Genomic DNA, 14,741 nt, shown 5'->3' with positions numbered 1-14,741 from the left:
AGGATATTAGCCTTCAAAATGATCATTCCCCCTTTTATAATTACATATAGGTACACATTAGCTTTAATTCTCACTATATTTAATCATTTATTCAACATATAGAGCAGACCAATAAATGAATGTAAGGAATGACAAAATTAATTTTGTGTGTGTGCACACATGTGCATCTATGTGTGTGTGTGCATGTGTACAAGTGCATATGCATGTGTGCATGTGTACGTGTGTGTGTGTGTGTGTGTATGTATATAGTACTGTTTCTCCTCACCTTTTTTTTCCAGCCCTGTTAGGGGGAACTCATTGCAGAGCCCACTTCGCAGTGTGAAAAACTGATGATTAATGAGGGAGAGTGCTTGGAAACCTAAGGTTCTTCATGATCTTTAAACAGTAACACCACGGGGAACAAGAGCACACCTGTGCCAGTACTACCTAAAAATAAAAAATGAGAAGAGGGTTGCTGCTTCCTCCTTTGTCTTTCCATTGGAAAGGAAAATCTTTGAAAAGTTGATGGGGATCCTGGCATCTGGTGCTAAGTCAAAGTCCCATAACTGCTCCATATAGATGCTTCAGAATTTAACATTCTCTCTATTTGTGTGCCTGGGAACTTTTCTGCATCAAAGTGTTTATCAGTGCTAAACCACAGTTAAAAAGATGTTTGTAGATATTTTCAACATGGTTGTATGTCCCCCTGCCAGGTTTCTATGGGTAGCTCACACACACTCAGTGCTGCTTGACAACCTGAACTTATAAACAAAAATAAAATTCTGAGTATTGTTTCTACATGCACTGAACTCCATGTTAATTCTGCTGATGCCTTTGTCCTTCTTATGTAATCCTTCTATTTTCCAATCCATTTTTACTGACTTTTTAATTTGGTCTTCAGTAATATGCAGCAATCTCATCAGAAAATACATTTAGCACATGGCTAAATTACTGGGTTGGAATTTCATTTTCTTTGGCATTTTAAGATACTCTAAGTAAACTGATAGTAAATGCTTTGGGGACAATAGACCTCTTTTATCAGTGTGCAGCTCACCACTCAGTGTTAAATTATTTCTTGAAATGGTTAGTTGGTGAGAATAATATTGAGAAAAGAAACATTAAATGTATTTGACTAAGCTAAGAGTCCTAGCATATATTTTAAATTAGTATATTCAGTATTATCATGCTTAATTTAGTTCAATCACAAATATACTGTGTTGTGAATGGCACATTTTTCAAATAAATAGAGACCAGAGCAGTGGAATTAGCTGACACTAACTGAATGGCAATTTTACGGATTTCTTTCTCTGCTTAAATGAGCTCCTGAGGATGAATGTAGAAGACTTTTTGGAAATAGACGGGCGTGATTCAGAAATCTATAGATGCTCCTCGACTTATGATGGGGTTATGTCCTGATAAACCCATCATAAGCTGAAAATATCTTAAGTCAAAAATGCATTTAGTATACCTAACCTACCAAACATCATAGCTTAGCTTTGCTTACTTTAAAAGTGCTCAGAACACCTACATTAGCCTAAAGTTGGACAAAATCAGCTAAAACAAAGCCTATTTTATAATAAAGTGTTGAATAGCTCATGTAATTTATTGAATACTGTGGTTAAAGTGAAAAACAGAATGGATGTATGGATACTCAAAAGTACTGCTTTTACTGAATGTGTATTGCTTTTGTGCCATCCAAAGTTGAAAAATCGTTAGGTTGAAACATAGTAAGTCAGGGACCATCTGTATTTTGACACATTTGGAGACAAATTCTTGGTTTAAAATAAAAACACCTGGGAGCAGAATTAAGGTGAAATATTAGAAGCAGAAGGGCAGTAGGGCATGAGGGTGACATATACCCAAGGACGCGTCTGAAGCTTCAGGTTCCACTTCAATGTAGCCTTTCCTTTTCATTCCTGTTCCGCTCCCACATGAAAGAGGAAAGAGTGCCTAAAACCAATTTCAGTCTCCCGGTTTAGTGCTCAGTACTTCATGCTTTTCTAAAGTGTGTGATCTTTTTCCATCCTATTTAAGACCTCCTGGATGTCTGACCTTTTCAGTGTTGTGATCCCTTCATCTTCTTCTACAGAAAATTGCTGTCGACTTGTAACCCACCCATCCTCTTTTTTCCTTTCCATTGGCAAAGTCACATGATATTGTTGCGAGTTGTTATCAATAACAAAACATTAATATACATATATATTCATATCAGAATATTAGAGAAAATATGAAGAATAAAGCAACTATATAAATATGCAATCCATCAAAAAAAATGGTAAAATTCCCTCCATTGCTCTCTTACATAAAATATACTTTTTAAGGATTAAAAGCATGTGGGAGGATACACTATCCCTATCCATTTTATCTAAACCAGTATGACTTACTTTGTCTATACATTTCTAGCCAATTTTTAGTCACTTGAAAGTTATTATTTATATACACACAGAGATAATATATACACAAATGAATCCCTTAGTTGGGCATACTGCTGTATGGAGATGATGTAATGGGTTTTGAAGGACAAGCAGTTGTTCCCTTAGGAAACAGAGGAAACAGCAGCTCAGTTTTCCTGCCACTGCATTTACTTTCACTGTAACTAGTGGGATTTCTTCATGTAAGAAAGATCCACTAAGAAGGGTGATGGATGATATTTGGTGCCCATTTGAGTAAGTTGCTTTGGCCTCAAATGAAAGTACTGAGAAGAGCAGAAAACAATACTGTATGTCATTTTCAGGAGCTGAAGCACATTTATTGTGACATTTGATGATAGTAATGTGCCTGGGTACCGTATTATTTAGTGTGCCATTCTCAGATCTTATGTTGCCATAACGACAGCGTATGTGTGTATGTTTAGTCAAAAGATAATCCTTTTTCTTCTCCCAGTCAATTTTTTTTCTTTGATCTAAAGAACTTGCTTTTCTCTGAAGTCGTTCACAATATGGCATGACAGAGGAGCACAGGTAATAATTACAGAAACTTCAATAGAAAAAGAATACATGTTTTAAATGAAAGATTTAAGCCCCTTGCCTTATGTCCTAGGACTGTTAAAGATGACCGAAGTGAGTCCTGCCTGTGCCTATCATAATGCCCTTCCCAGCTTATCAGAGACCAGCCAAAGATACAAAGGTTATGCCTTTCTTGATTAATCTATGTGACAGGGGCAAATTGTGTGTTTTCTTTTGTTCCTGCTTTTTTCTATAGAGTGCCAGAGGCAGGAAACTACTATGTTTCACTAGTGCTCATAAGAAAACTTAATAGAGGGTCTCTAGAGTTCACTGGCCCTACAGTACCTGATTGATGGAGTCCCAAAGTTAAGTAGGCTAACCTTTATTGAACCAAACACTTCAGAAGTATGGGAGGAAGTATGAGGGAAGGAGTCTTCATATTCTGGCAATGAGGAAAGTAGGTCTGTCATGTTTTGCTTTGTGTTATCTATATTTTGTTTTCATTGTTACCTATGGAGTGACTATATTTGTGTGTGATTTGTATTATCTTGGTAGTTTAAAAATATAGGTAATAGAGTTAGACATCCCCATGTAATCCTCAGTTTCTTAGACAATAAAGTGCATATAATAAAACATATCTCATAGTTTTCTTGGTGAGATTCTGTTAAATAATTTATGCAAATGTTTAAGGTTAGGGTTAGGATTAGGGTTAGGGTTCCTGTTCCTCTTTTCCCTGCAGTATAGATGAGTTCATCAAGTCCACATTTGATAACCCTCTTGGTTACTCTTACCCATGACCCAAACCAACACAGCTAGCTGTTAAGAGGCACTATGCCAGGTGTTTGATACTTCATAGCATTTAATATGGGAATATTGGTCTGAGTGTTACATAAACCATTCTTTCATGTACTTTATAATTTTGTAGAAACATCACATTTATCTTCTCAAATATGTACATACATTTAATATTTGATATGACTATCTTATCACAGTGGTTCTCAAATTTAGCAGTGCATCAGAATCACCAGGAAGAGTATTACAAACACAGGTTCTTGGGCACCTCTACACTGGTGTTCTGACTTAGTAGGACAAGGTGGGGCCACAAAGCCTGCATCTTGACAACTTCTAAGGCTATTCTGATACACAATCCAGTTTGGGAATTAGAGTTGTGTAGTACTTCCCATATTTAAACTTATATTAACTTTGTGGTTAAAATACACACACACACACACACACACACACACATACAACAAACCACTTGTTCCATTTTCTACTTTAGTTTTCCTTCTTCCCATATATTCACAGCAGTGATAAGAAAGAGACAGTATGATACTCTACATGACAAAATATAGGATGTACTGTATTTGCTTTTACCATAATTGGAAGATATTTCAGAAAAAATGTTGACCTAAGAGAAACAGATTCTATAATGTTTTGCAAAATTGTCATTACCATATCCATGTATAAAAAGCACTGAATTTAATTTTTGTAAATTTTTCTTTTCTCTGGACCTTAAGTATTGAAACATCTTAAATACTGTGCTCTCTTCAAATTTATCTCAGCAAAAAGCAAGGACTATAGTCTATCACTGTAGTCTATTTTCCTATTCACATTTATGGGGTTGGCCATCATTTTAATGTTAAGTAATTAATGAGATATGAAGAGTGAAACTATTATGAAGCCTTAAATCATTTAAAGTCTATTCAGTATTATTACATCTTTGACAGAGGAAAATAAAATCCATGATGAAAATGAGAATTACAACCTCATCTAAACTAATTTAACTATGGTTTTTAAATATCGCTTGCATCAACTCATTAGCCCTCCCTGATAACTGTCAGTTTCAATATATAGGTGACTGACCCAACTTTATAATATTCTACATAACTCCTCAGATACAGCTGACAAGACTGAAAAATGTGTGGGATTATTTCTCATGTGTTTACCACGGTCCTGCATATTAAATTTGGCTAGTTGATTGCATTTTCTCTCAAATCATCTTTCCTTTAAATTTTAGCTTTCTTTCTTTTTCTTTTTTTTGTTTTTTGTTTTTTTTGGTTTAGTTTCAATTAACTGGCCAAATCCTATCTAACCTGGTAGAGGCACTAACTAGTAACAGTGCTATCAAAGGACTCAAGCAAGCATTTACGTTTTCTGGAGATATGTGAGTATGTTCTGTCCTGCTTGTTTATAGTAGATGGTTCATTAAGCTGTTGGAAAAAGATTTTTCCCCTGCTTACAAGAGCGAAACTCTATGTGACAGTTTTTTTAGGTGTCCCCAGCCCTTCAAGACACTTGCACCTTTTCATGCATTCTGCCCGTTTCCAGCATGTGCCAGCATGTCCTCTATTCTTCTCTGAATTGACCCAGTTCAAGTCCTGGTTTTAAAAACTTTATTATTTATATCCTATAAAAAGAAAAGGTCATAAACTCGATGTAAGAATAAATATACAGTAGTGAATGTTCATTTTGTCACAGTTACTATGAGACTGAGAAATAGAGAATGTACAAAATAATACAAAATAGGGAGTTCAAATGACTTACATTTTACTCTATCAGTCTGTGTTGATCTTGGGCTAGTTCTTACCACACTGAGACTTTGTTCCCTCATATGTAAATGGTAAGTGGGAATAAAGATGCTTACTCTCTGGGTCACAAGGTTGCTATGAGTTTAGAATAAGGTAACTTATGTGATGATACTTTGAACTTGTAAAGTATTATATAAGAAAAACTATGGTGTTAAAATTGGTAACTTCTGAACCAGTATCTCAGTCATATAGAGTGAAAGAATTAACAGGCTTTTGTACACAGATTTGGCCAGATGTCAGTACAATGATTCAAATATTTCTTCTGTGAAATATGTTTAATAATGCCTAAAAGTGAGGACTTCTCTGAAGATGGAGAATAAAGTTTATCTCTAGACTACCTCTCCCTCAGAACCTCCACTTCCTAAAACTTGTCCTGATTTCCGAATCCATACATCTCAAGTTTGTGACAGCTTTACACATAAACATTTGATTATATATATAGAAAACCACCCTTCTGGCTTCCTATTGGAGCTGGGTGCCTCCATCATAAAATGTATCTCACCGTGATTATATTTTTTTCACTGCATCCCTAGGCCATACCATAAATTCCTGGAAACACAGCACAATTGGCTTAACTGGCTTTATATTCCCAAGGTCTGACAAATGTCGGATAGTTAACACTCAATAAACATTCACAGAATTAAAGCAAGTAGCTCTGTAATGTGCATTCAATTGATGCAAAATATATAAAAATGCTGTTGTAATTCTTGGTTCTGATATTAATATTCAACTTTTCCTCTATTGTTTGGAAATAATAAAACATACCCTCTCTAATATTGGCATTATGCTGAGAATTATAATGAGATACGCTTTGTTCAGGGAAAGTGTTTTTCTGTAATAAACCGAATATTACAGTAAAATTTCATATAAAAAAATCCCCGTATATCTTGAAAATCATAATCTCATTTCTCCTTAAAGACTTTTATCCTGTATCCTTAGAACATGTGTCCATATTTGAGATATTATTAGTGCTATTTAAAGTTCCAAACCACATGCAAGTTTCACCCAAGTGACTAGTACATCTCTTTATACAGAAGTCATACAATCCACTAAGTGTGTTTACTCACAGTGGAATTGTATTTGGTATGGATGATATGAAATGAGCTTTATAGTTTCCTTCTGTTCATAGTTGCACAATAGCAAGAATGAATAAAAGACGAAAGTTTCTCAGTCTGCCAGCCTTTGCTTTATTTGATCTCTAAAACTGAAAAAAAAAAAATAAATGATCTCAGTCTTCAAGTACAAGAAGTATTTGGAGCTCCCATGAAATAGCTTGCCTGGCAGTCTTTCATCCTCTTCCTGCATCTCTGAAGGTATATGCAAGGCATTGTGAAAGCACCACTGTCCACCCTCCTCATTTTCTTGGTCCTTTCTTTCTATTCTCCTCAAAAGTATATAGAAGAGATATCAGGGATTAAAGGAGGTAATGATCAGGATTGGTAACTGAGGTGGGAAGCTTTGCCTACAATCCTAGGGAATGTTAATTTCCCCCAGACGAACATTAACAATGCAAGACACGGTGAGAGTCACAGATCCATGGATGGACGATCCTTTTGAGGACAATAGAGAGAGAATTTGTATAAGTTTCTTGAGTGAGAAAACTTCCAGATGGCAGGCCCGAAAGTCAGTTGTTCCTGCTCAAAACACAGAGCTTCCTCAAGAGGAAGATAACACTTTCTTTCATCAGAGGAAGTGAGGGAAGTTTTCAACAGAGTTATTCTGAAACTGGAAAACAAAACGTGTGTAGGGTATTTTTTTGAACATAACATAGTTAATAGACATGCCCAATGTTTTGCAATTGAGGCCAAAAAAAAAAACACTCTCTTATGCCAAAATACAAAATATAATATGTATAATGCATATGAGTACCTCTCCATCAAAAACAATAGCACAGAATTCTAAAAGAGGTCAACACAGCCCAGTGTATGAAACAAACTAGAAGGAATTAAAGAGAACACAGAAGTGACCCAATTTACTCTCCAGTCCTTATATTGGAGTTGGTACTCATCCTTCGTAAGGAAAACTGCAATCAGTGTTCATACATGAATATAGTACGTAGGTGATTATGTACGGGTAATTGAAGGAGGCCTCCATGGGGGGGGTGGGAGGCTCTGAATAACTGTAAAATTGTTCTTTGATTTAGATGCTGGTTACAAGGATTTAATCACTAGGAAATTTCATGAGCTATAGAGTATGACTGTTCACTTTTTTGTTATTTATATCATTCCTCATTTGAAGGAGTTCAAAACAAACCAAAAAAAACCCCCACACCAGCCATGGATGTAATAAATATATAGAAGAAATATGTGGCGGGACAATTTTATTGTCAACAACTCTAGCATTTGACATCCTAACCAGCATACTCTACACTTTAATGAACAATTTTCCATCTTCAAGTATCCTAATACTTCACATTTGATGCTTTGGTCCATTTTGTTCTCCCAGCTTGGATCACCTACCTTCACCCTTCCCTGAAGTCACCCATTTCAATCCACAAAGCTCATTGTGGTATCCCTATGAACTTAGCAGTTTCTGATCTGATAGTCTTTGAGCATCTCTAGAGGAATTTTTGCTTTCTGCCTATTAGAGCTTGTTTACTTGTCCTAACCTTCCTTTTAAACTTTAAGCTTCCTTGAGTCAGGGGCTGTGCTTTAGCCATCTTTGTGTTTCCACCCTAAAGTACTTGGCATAGCGCCTGACTTATAATAGGTATCATATTCTGTAAATATTTGTAGAATTGGATGACAGTTACAGCTATTTTTAACTATATCTTTATGTTCCATACGATCTTCTAGGTCATCTTAGCAATTCCTCAGAAGGCAATGATCTTTTCATCTATGTTCAAGGATAAGATTACTTTTGGCACTTCATCACAGTATAACTGATAAGAGCAAACTTTATTTAATATTTCAATCTGTAAGATCTATCTAAAAGAAGGAGAAAAGGTTCCCTTCTCGTGGGAGTGGATGTTCCAGGGAAACTAAATTGACCTTTTATGCTTCTTTCTCTCATTCTCTTGCTCTTTATCTCTTTTCCACAATTGCATTTTTTTTCTTTCTTAGACCCAGAAAGCAAAGGATTTGGAGCAAGTTACAAGATTAAAAGGTGAAATCAAGGATGTGTTGTTCTTACTATTACACAAAATTGAAGAAGTTGTGGTATATTTTCAAACCAGAAGGAGCTCTGTTTGCACTGGTCTAAACTATTCACTTTAGATCTGTACAGAGATCACTTTGGTTGAGGGGATTACCATAATTTTCATTTTTTTACTTCAGAAGGGTTCATCTCCTCTACATTTGGCCTTTGTACCTCTGCAGTCACTTGAGTCATGCAGGCAGTTTTTTACATAACCTTCCCACCTGCCTCTTGTTTGGCACATTATGCTGCTTGACTGAACAGTGAACCAGCTGTAAACAGGTCCTGAGGAGAAGCTTCCAGATTGCGGCAGTTTAAATTCTGATTGCTTCCCTCCTGGCTATGAGGGTGTTTTCCCCCAACATTGAAATACCATTATTTTGTTGATACGAACTTTGCTTCCTGCTCATGGTCTTATTGCCTAGGGTTTTAAGAAATTAGTCCCCTTTAAATAATCCAAGAAAAAGAAATGATCATTCAACAGAAAGCACAGTTGCCACTCATAGCTTGAAGCTGCACTAATTAGAATGCTTTTCTGTGGTTATAGATCTTCATCTGCCATGTTGGCTGGAGACAAAAGAAAAAAAGATGCCTTTTTTCCATTTTACTCACACAGATTTCTATAGACTTGCTCTTGCTTTTCAAATATGCATTATGAAGAACTGCATAGAAAATAATATTTATTTAAGATTGAGCCTTAGTAGTTATAAAAAAACAATACCCTGATCATCTTGAAAAAGAGGTTTTAAATGAAACATAACAAACCTAACTAGAGGAAAAAAAAAAGGGTCAGGGAAACAAGACTGCATTATATAGCAGGAGATAAATATTTTTCATTAAACATTAAAAACAACATCTGTTACTTTCTTTAACAATGTGAAGATTTTACTTTATTAAGTTTTGGATGGTTAATGACTTTAAAAGTAATTTGCAATTTAAACATGCCTCTATCTAGTGGGTAATTCATGACAAGTTTTCAGCATTAACTCTCAATTTTATTAATGGCTTCTCTCTCTCTCAAAAGTGACAAAGTGGCACATCATTTCCTTGAATTGTGATGATAAGAAATAAATGGATATTCTAGAAATATTTAGTCTATGACTTTTCTTAGTGTTTCCCTTTCCTATATTTTCCTTTTTCTCTGAGAAAAGAATATTTGGAGACAAAAGAACAACTGATTGATAAAAATAAGAATCTCCTCTTTTCTCCTGTATTATTATTCCCCAAATTGCCAGCTGATGGTGATCATTACATTTCTAGTAATGATGACTTTATTCACAGAGCCAGGCTCATCTTAAGTGGTTTAGTGAATGCATATCAAGGCAGAAAGTTTCAGCCCCAAAGTGAGTGGAGTTGACAATTTGCTTTGTTGCAACATACCCATAGCGTGGGTGAGATGATGAGAATTCAGAGGCTGCTGGAGCCACAATGCTTGCCTGTACTGACTCGGCCTTTACACTGAATTTCAGATTCAGCTTCTCAATATCTCTGTTGTCTCAACTTAACTTTTTGAACATGGTAATACATTTATAATTATTGTTTTAAAGCCTTGTCTACTAATTCTATCACCTGTGTCTATTCTGGGTTGTTTTCAATTGATTTCTTATTTTTATCAATATATTTTCCTGCTTCAATATATTTTTCTGTTTATTTGTAAGCCTGGTAATTTTTGCTTGGATGCTAAGCATTGTAAATTTTACTTTGTTGTGCTTAGATATTTTTGTATTTTTATAATTTTTTTTTTCTGGGACACAGTTAAATTACTTGTGAAACACCTGATCCTTTTTGACCTTGCTTTTAAGATTTTTAGACAGAACTAGAGCAGTATTCAGTCTAGAACCAGAGAGAAGGCAGAAATCAAGATTTCAATTTTGGATCTGTTATGTTTAAGGTGCTTATTAGAGATACAAATGGAGATATAGAATAGGAAGTGGATACATTAGTTTGAGGAAAGAGATTAGTGATGGGAATAAAAATTATTTACCTTAATAATGCAACCAAGCAATTTAACACTTACCCAACTGTGTACCATGTACCATTTAACTGAAGGAGCCTAATCAATAGACCTACAGAAAGAGGACAGTGCCTTTTTTATTTCTTTATTTTATCATGGTTCAGTAAATTTCAAAGTGTAGTCTCTGGATCAGCAGTGTTAGTGTTACCTGGGAATTTGTTAATAATGCAATTCTGTGACTCCACTTCAGGACTACTGAATCAGAAGTTTCAGAGATAGGGTCATCCACCTATTTTAACAAGCCCTCCAGGTAAATACAATAAGCTCAAGTTTAAGAACCACCCATCTAGTCAATAAATGCTGGAGAATAATACTTCACAGACCACTGTTCTGTCATCTTACTTGCCAAGTCTCAAAGAATGAGCAGAAATGTTTAGATGAAGAATAGAGAAAAGATATTTCATGTGAGGGAAGCAACATGTGAAAAGGCATTGGGGTCTCAATGACATTCAGATGAGTTCTTTACTATTAATGTGTTTAGGGTAATTTATGTGATCTTTACTACTTGAATGAGCCACCCTGAGCACCACTGAGTGCTAGTTTCTAATCAGAAAATTCAGTAAAAGTCCTTTCCCTCCTACAAATTTTATCTGAGCTACATAATAAAAGCCAAAATACAATATTTCAAAACCCCAAATTTTATAAATGCTTCATAATATTGAAATGTATAAAGTAGTAATTACTTAATTCCTAATTCTATATTCTTCATTTTGAGACAAAGGACCAATCAGAAAATCAATTTTCCAGATACTTTTACTGCTATACCATTTTCTATAACAAGAATTTAGGACAGTACCTGACACATGGTAAGTATTCAATAAATGTTAGTAAATATAATTTGTATTATTTCCAAAGCACTTTCTATTCCCTTGGTGCCTTTTGAAGAATGTCACAGGGGCATTGTGATTCATAGCTAGTGTTCTAAGTAATCTCTTCCTTTAGGTGTATGCATTTGCATACCATAAAAGTAGAGCATGATTAATTACATTGTTTATAGCCCTAATAAAGCGCTATTTTGGAATAAATATGGACTGCCTGTAAAGGTATTATTAAACACTATACTTTCTTCCTTCTAAAAAGTAAAAGACAGATATTACCTTTCTGTCTTCCCCTTAGATGGGCTGGATCAGACACTCATAAGGAGAACATACTGCTGAGACAAGGTCTGGGAGGCCAGAAATGTTAAATTGGCTGTCAGATATAGGGATGTAAGTTCAGGACTGGAAATGGAAGATAAAGCCAGAGGTCTGAAAGCAAATAAAGACAAGGAGATGAAGAGTTAAGCAGGGCCCAGCTGAGCCAGCCCAGGATTAGGTGAACTGGCCTGAACCTTTCCACCTGCCTTCCCAGAACTCCAGGTTGATGATTGCTTTTCACTAAATAATTTGCTTAGGATCTTGTACACACTCTTTTTCACTTCTTGGTACTCTTTTTTTTTTTTTTTTAATTTTTTTTTTCTTTTTGAGACAGAGTCTCACTCTGTTGCCCAGGCTAGAGTGAGTGCCATGGCGTCAGCCTAGCTCACAGCAACCTCAAACTCCTGGGCTCAAGCGATCCTCCTGCCTCAGCCTCCCAAGTAGTTGGGACTACAGGCATGCACCACCATGCCTGGCTAATTTTTTTTTTCTATATATATTTTTAGTTGGCTAGATAATTTCTTTCTATTTTTAGTAGAGACAGGGTCTCACTCTTGCTCAGGCTGGTCTCGAACTCCTGACCTTGAGCGATCCACCCACCTCGGCCTCCCAGAGTGCTAGGATTACAGGCATGTGCCACCACACCCGGGCACTTTTTCACTTCTTAAACAGACTCTTGTTTAGTTCAGGTTTCAAATGATTCCCAAACAAGAATTCCATATTACATTGTAGATAGGCAATCCTGAAATGGACTAAACTTTCCTTATTTTCCAATTTCTGTCAAAGCATCCTTATTCTACTCACTTCTGGGCTCAAGATTTCAGAATCATACTTGTCAATTATCTTTCCATTAGCCACACCTCCTTTTCCCACTGCATTTAAAAAAAGGAGGTGAAATACATTACACTTATGAGTATATTATATAATACATTGAAGAGTGTATGAAACTGATGGATGCATAGTTACATTATTCAGGCACCAGACTTCAACTTCCCCATGGCTAAGGCAGTTGAGTGGATCTAATATAGAGCATGGTGACTATGGTTAATAATAATGTACTGTGTACTTGAAACTGGCCAAGATAGTAGATTTTAAATATTTTCACCACAAACACACACACAAAAAGGGTAATTGAGATGATAGTGATTTGTTAAATAGCTTGATTATGGATATCATTTCTCAATGTGTATGTATATCAAAACAGCATTGTGTACCTTAAACATATATGATTTTTATTTGCCAATTACACATCAATACAGAAAAAAAAAGTCCTGGGTGTGATAGCATTGTTGAGAAACTGAACCAGCACTAGCAATATCTACCTGTGGCCTTCTTACTACATGAAAAAAATACCCTGCTATATATTTAGGTTACTTTAGGGGCCAAGGGAAAATTTCCCCTCTACTCTCTTAAGGTTCATTGAAAAATCAACTCACAAAAGGCAGATTAATTGAAGAAAAGGCATACAGAATTTATCAATGTGTACACAGGGAGCATCACAGAGGGACTACCCAACCCCTCAATGGAGTGCAGAAGCTTCTATGTCATCTTGAGGTTACAGAAAGAATGGGGCCTTGGAGCATAACCCAAGCCAGGTTATGCTGGTAAATCAGGTTATAGTGGCAAGACATGTTATGGGAGGGAGAGAAGAAGCTTGACTAGCAAAGGTGATCTTGTTGAGATAAAACCACACATGTAGCAGCCCTCAGAGAGAACAGATGGTAAATGTTTCTTTCAGATCTTTAAGATGTCAGATTTTCAGTTACTCTTTCCTAGATCTGGACAAGGGAAGGCTTGGCTGCATCAATGTAAAGTTTTTATAGAGGTAAACTTCCCCCAGCCAAAGACAGCTTTGCAGAGGTACTTTTTTTTCACTTTTTTTGAGACAGAGTCTCGCTTTCTTGCCCGGGCTAGAGTGCCATGGCATTAGCCTAGCTCACAGCAACCTCAAACTCCTGGACTCAAGCAATCCTCCTGCCTCAGCCTCCTAAGTAGCTGGGACTACAGGCATGCACCACCATGCCCAGCTAATTTTTCTACATATTTTTAATTGTCCATCTAATTTCTTTCTATTTTTAGTAGAGACAGGGTCTCACTCTTGCTCAGGCTGGTCTCAAACTCCTGAGCTCAAATAATCCTTCCGCCTCAGCCTTCCAGAGTGCTAGGATTACAGGTGTTAGCCACCGCACCTGGCCCCTGCAGAGGTACTTCTGTTTGTTGGCTCTATGACAGTTATCTCAAAATATCTCAAAGAAATATATTTTTGGAAAAATGTTTTTATTTCCTTCACTATTGGTTGGCATTCCTGTTTATGGCACCTGAATGTATTCTTAACTCATACACTGCCATAAATTTTTATTAGTAATACTCAATAAATAATTTTTCAAATTGTTCCTTAATGAAGATTTCATGTATATCACTTGTCACCCTCCCATTGAATGGTCTAATTTCAGTTTTCACTAATTTTTTCCTGAGCCAGTCAGTAGACCTTTAATTTTTATAATATCCATTTATGTTTTCTTGCTACATCAATTTCCTTCTACTTTCAATAATCTTGAGGTCAATTTATTTTTCTGGAGCATAATTTTGATCATGACTTTTTTTCTATTCATAAATGTTAAATGGCTCCCCAGGGTCTGCAGAAATTCAAATTACTTACTCTTATTTGAAGTCACCCAAAATCTACTCTTAATATATTTTTCAACCTAATTTCACAGTATGGATTGTAATCCAAACAAAATTGCTGTCACTTTTTCTTATATATCTAACTAATTTGGGGGAGGAGATGCTATTTCTGCTGCTAGAATGACTGATCACTCCCCATTTCTACCTATCAATCAGTTGCTTTTCTTTTCAGTTCCATCTTAAAATTTATCTCCTCCAGAAAACCTTTCTTCGTACCCCAATTTCACCTATCTCCACCAAGGTGGAACCAATCTTCTAT

General features: G+C 35.9%; 1 long non-coding RNA gene across 1 annotated transcript; it reads left to right on the top strand.

Annotated features, from left to right (window-relative positions):
- The first annotated feature begins 2,826 nt into the window (after positions 1-2,826).
- LOC123646243 lies at positions 2,827-7,209 on the top strand. The gene is made up of 3 exons (XR_006737836.1): positions 2,827-2,939; positions 3,181-3,381; positions 7,007-7,209. It is a non-coding gene; the product is annotated as an uncharacterized LOC123646243 (long non-coding RNA).
- Positions 7,210-14,741: the final 7,532 nt, after the last annotated feature.

This window comes from Lemur catta, chromosome 10 (genome assembly GCF_020740605.2).
Source record: "Lemur catta isolate mLemCat1 chromosome 10, mLemCat1.pri, whole genome shotgun sequence".
Lineage (NCBI taxonomy): Eukaryota > Metazoa > Chordata > Mammalia > Primates > Lemuridae > Lemur > Lemur catta.
The sequence above is the reverse complement of the archived record's forward strand: the minus strand, read 5'-3'. Positions and strand labels throughout refer to the sequence as shown.